At 37.5% G+C, this 5,206-nt stretch overlaps 1 pseudogene; it reads right to left on the bottom strand.

The window, feature by feature from the left end:
- Positions 1–4,832: 4,832 nt before the first annotated feature.
- On the bottom strand, positions 4,833–4,951 carry LOC139878079 (5S ribosomal RNA; annotated as a pseudogene).
- Positions 4,952–5,206: the final 255 nt, after the last annotated feature.

Below are 5,206 nucleotides of genomic sequence, written 5' to 3'. Positions count from 1 at the left end.
TTTGTAACTTTTGTAAACTTAAACTTGTTGTCGAACCTTTTGGTAAACTGAACTTTGCAAGCATGATACGTTTCAAAAGAACGAGACGTAATTTTGGTCAAACGAGTCTCATATAGGGACTACGACCACGTAACGGGACCTAAGTTAGCGGCGCCGTCAATGACGATTTTGTCGGGTCGCTACAGATGGTATCAGAGCGTTGGTTGTAGGGAATTAGGATGTGCATTAGTGTATCTGACAGAGTCGTTAGGACGCATTAGTGAATCTAGACTACAACCGAATAGTTAATCATTGCATCCTGACTTGCATTTGCTATAGATAGCACTTACTTGACTACTTGTGCATATATACTTGAATCTTTCTTAGGTGAACTTCATAATGGTACCAAACTTTCATCTTACGAATCCGTATTCTGCCACTTCCTGGTAACACACGTAAATTCGAGATTCATGCGCGTAAGGATGACAAAGACTTCATTAGTCACACTTGTTCAGGAACTCTGTCTCCCAGGTTGTTATTCGCCACCGTTTTAACTTACTATCGGTGTCACACCGGTGTTCCTTACTATCTACCACTTCTTGTTACTACCATCACTACTCTATGTGAGTATCGTCATCAATGCTTATCACTACGGCTGCGTACTATTTGTTATCATGATTCGTTACTCTTTTCGTGCCTAAAGGCATTATCGTTTGAATTGAACCGCATTGACGTGAACGATCATTTATACACTTCCCTCGTGGAACACTTCTTTAGAGTCGCACTAATTCTTTCAATTCAATACAAGTCACGTTTGAGACGTCATTACACTTTGTTCATTTTAGATCTTTATGATTACACGAACTTGAATCTATGGAGTGATGTGGGAATGGAGGTATGAGTTAGCGTAATATAATGACACTCGATCAACGTGGTTATATTATGGTAAGTCATACCAAAGTTCTAATGACAAGTGATGGTGGTTGGACTCGATCAACCTAATCACCACCATGTGCCATGTACATGACCTCATCTTTCTTGTTAGGTATCCGAAAACTCCGAGAATATTGATAACAACCATACCAAGGACACACCTTCGATTATTGTCGAACCATATTTATGCCTCCGAATGAATGACAAATTCTTTCGACTCCAAACATATGTTACACGTGTATACTATCTCGTTTTCTTACAGTTTTATCGACGAACTACAATATGCTTGTTATGCTCATATCGAGGCGGAAACTTCTTTCGCATTACACTCGTACTTTCGTATAAAGAAACCTTCTATCTAAATTCTCAATGGAGAGAGAGACTCTTCACACTATACTAGCATTCGCCACGAGGGTGAATAGTCCTAACGAGCGTTTTTAGAAACCGATAAATCTTCCGCGGCGCGAAATTCTTGAGAAACAGAAACTTGTTCCAACAAACGTTTTCACGTCCTAACAAATTCTTTCAAATATACCTTAAAGGAATGTACCTCGTTTCGGATTGAGATGCTCGTTTCACTTCTAAACTTACAAAAAGCCTCGGGACCACGTTTAAACATGAGTACCGCGTATCATCCACAAACCGATGGACCAAGCAAACACATGATTCAAACCTTGGAAACCATAATACGAGTTTGCGTTATCAACTTCAAATTTACTTGAGAAAAGTTTTTGCCTTTAACCAAATTCTCTTACAACGATGGTTATCATTCAAGTCTTAACGTCTCACCTTTTGAAATCTCATATGACCGGAAACGTCATTCTCCTTTTGTAGAACCAAGTAAATGATAATCAAGTCACCGAACCCGGACTCATTCATGGAGTAACCGTTAAGATCGTTCCAATCCGAGAAAGGCTCGAGATGGCCCGTAGTCGCCAAAGGAGCTATGCCAATGTTAGACGTAAACCTTTCGAATTCCATGTGGGAAACTGGGTAACGTTAAAAGTCGCAACTTGAAAAGGTGTAGTCCGTTTCGAAAACGTAGAAAGCTAAATCTGCGATATTTTTTAAACCTTTTGAAATCTTGGGGCGTGTTGTGCCCGTTGCTTACCGTTTTGAACTTCCGACTCAAACAAATTCCTCTTAAAGGCGTGTCTTGCGAGACAAGAACTTGTTATCCTCTTTTATGAACTTACTATCAACGATAAACTTCGCTCCCTAGGAGGACCGGTAAACCAAACTTTAAACCAACGTAAAATCCCAAACATCAAGGTTCGTTGAAATACTCAAGGAAGTACCTTCACTTATCCGTAGAATTGACAACGCAAGATCTCGAGGGAGAAACAACGACTACTACTTCCAACTAAATTTCGGGACGAAATTTCTTTTAAGGTGTAGGTAATGTAACATCCCGCATTTTTCCGTTAAATTATTTTAACGCCCGTTTTTTTTTTTAGATAATATTTTCGTTTGGTTAATTCCCGCACCCGCTTTGAAACTTGAGGGACTAATCTTGGCACTTGGCAAAATTTTGGTAACTAGTCGCCACCACCACCACTCATCTCATTCATTCATCACCTCCTCTCTTTTTCTTACTTCCACTTTTGTGCTCTTACACCCATAAACACAAATTCATCATCCATTTCACATCTAGGAAGCTCACAACAAATCCGACAATATATTCGTGATCCTCTCTTCATCCTCTTCGATTTGGTACAAATTTCACTACTTGGGGTAAGGTTTATAAAACACTAGATTTTCTCTAAATTTGTTTTATATACTTGAAATGGTGTTAGTTAGTGTCTATGGCTCGTGTATATAACATGAATATATGATTTGTTTGCTCGATTTGTTGTTTTGAGTAACTAGTTTGAACATTTGAAATGGGTTTGCTTAATCTTGCATTTTGGAAGATTAAATGTTGTTTAAATACTAAAGTTCATGCTTTAATTGTGTTACTAGTATCGCTAGCTTCGTTTTGATGCGTAGGTTGATTAAGAAAACTTCAAAAACATGAATATTGATTTTTGTGGATTTTGGTTAGGGTTTGATAGACTTAAAACGAGCTTTTGATGTTTCGAATGCCATGAAATGTTATTAGTAAGTGTTTAGTTGTAATGTATGTTTCATTACCTTCAAAACGGCATATCATATGTGTGAATTGGATTCCCGAAACTTAAAATGCATTTGATGAACTTGAAACTTTAAAAATAAACCTTTATTGATCACTTGACGAAATTTCGATTATTGTAATTGATGTATTTAGTTGTGATCTTTGTCAAATTACCTTTCTAACGATATAAGATACGAGTTCTAAGTGTTTACGGTTTGTGTTTTGTGGTTGTTTGAATTTTTGGGTATTGGGACTTAGACAATTGAGACTGACCAGGTACCAGCACCCGTTATTCGCCGCGGCGCGACAATAGGCATGGTTTGATTCTGTCTTACTTGTCAATTATACGAAAAATGTTTGCTATACTATGGACCTCTGATTCACATGTAACTTGTTCTAACATGCTTATATATGAATAATTAGCACAGAAAAATAGTTCGGGACCCGACCCGAACGTGTTGACTTTTTGTTGACTTTGACTTGACCGAGTTTGACTTTTAGTCAAACTTAACCAAACACTTATGCAATCGTTCAAATCTTATTTTATACTTGATTCTTGCATGAAACTTGACAACGTGATTCACATGCTATATTTAATCGAGTCGTAACGAGCCATAGGACTAATCGAACACATTTCGCCCGACCTTGTGTCGTAACCGGTTAATTGATACAACTTACTTGTTTAGGTCAAGGCTAAACAACTTTCATGCACGCGTTTACTTTGTGAAGTACATTTATACTCGTGCACTCGAGGTGAGATCATAGTCCCACCCTTTTAAATACTTTTATACTTTTAAATCGTGGGCTGAGAAACATATACTTTATATACATTTTATACGGTTTATACTTTCATACTTTGAACACAAATACGAATACAAGAGCAAAGATACATACGAGTTAGAACGAAAATCCTCAAGTCCAATTACCATTAGTTACACTTGTAGGGTGTGAGCGAGAACTTATGTTGTGTGGCCATGCGGGTTTTACGAACCCTCATCTAAGGGATGAAACGTATTTTCGGGATATAGTGTAGGTTCTAACACTATTATGCAGAGGTAAGATTCAGTTAAGTTTTGGTAATTGGGTGCTCGTGATACAGACAACATCTTTTGGGATGTATACGCTTGATATTCACTTTATACTAAATCTTATGGTTTACAAACAACATCTTTCGATATGTATACGCTTTGATACAAACACATCTTTATAGATGTATACACTTTGATACTAAACCTTGTGATTCAAAAACATACTTTTACAAATACATTTATGATCTCACCAACGTTTTTCGTTGACAGTTTTCTACATGTTTTCTCAGGTTCATACTTGGCTAATTGATACATGCTTCCGCACACTTTGATTACTTTGATTTGAGTCAAGCATACATGCATACGCTAGTGATAGTACCTTTGGATTCAAACAAATGTTTACATACTTACGCTATTTATAGCAACCGTGATTTTCAACTTATATTATGTCGCAAGTTATTTCATTTACACTTTGTAACTTTTGTAAACTTAAAATTGTTGTCGAACCTTTTGGTAAACTGAACTTTGCAAGCATGATACGTTTCAAAAGAACGCGACATAATTTTGGTCAAACGAGTCTCATATAGGGACTACGACCACGTAACGGGACCTAAGCTAGTGGCACCGTCAATGACGATTTTGTCGGGTCGCTACAGGAGATGCACGAGCCGAGTGCCCGTTACACCTCGAGAGGCTAGTGCTCTGATACCATCTGTAACATCCCGCCTTACCACGATCACAATAGTGTCTGCTTTTCGCGTAGGCGCACGACTTTTTCTTGGTGACCACACGAGGTTTTCCCAGGAGGTCACCCATCCTAGTACTACTCCCACTCGAGCACGCTTAACTGCAGAGTTCTGATGGGATCTGCTGTGCTTGTAGCCCCAATGTAGTGACCCGAACTTTTCCATGTTTATATATATTAAATGAAATTGTTATTTACATGATTAAGTATTTCCAACATGTTAAGCAATCAAACTTGTTAAGACTTGATTAATTGAAATAGGTTTCATATAGACAATTGACCACCCAAGTTGACCGGTAATTCACGAACGTTAAAACTTGTAAAAACTATATGATGACATATATATGATTATATATATAGTTAACTTGATATTATGATAAGTAAGTATCTCATTAGGTTTTTAACAAT

Source organism: Rutidosis leptorrhynchoides, chromosome 11 (genome assembly GCF_046630445.1).
Source record: "Rutidosis leptorrhynchoides isolate AG116_Rl617_1_P2 chromosome 11, CSIRO_AGI_Rlap_v1, whole genome shotgun sequence".
In the NCBI taxonomy this organism is placed as follows: Eukaryota; Viridiplantae; Streptophyta; class Magnoliopsida; order Asterales; family Asteraceae; genus Rutidosis; species Rutidosis leptorrhynchoides.
Note: the sequence above shows the minus strand (reverse complement) of the source record. Positions and strands in the feature narration are given on the sequence as shown.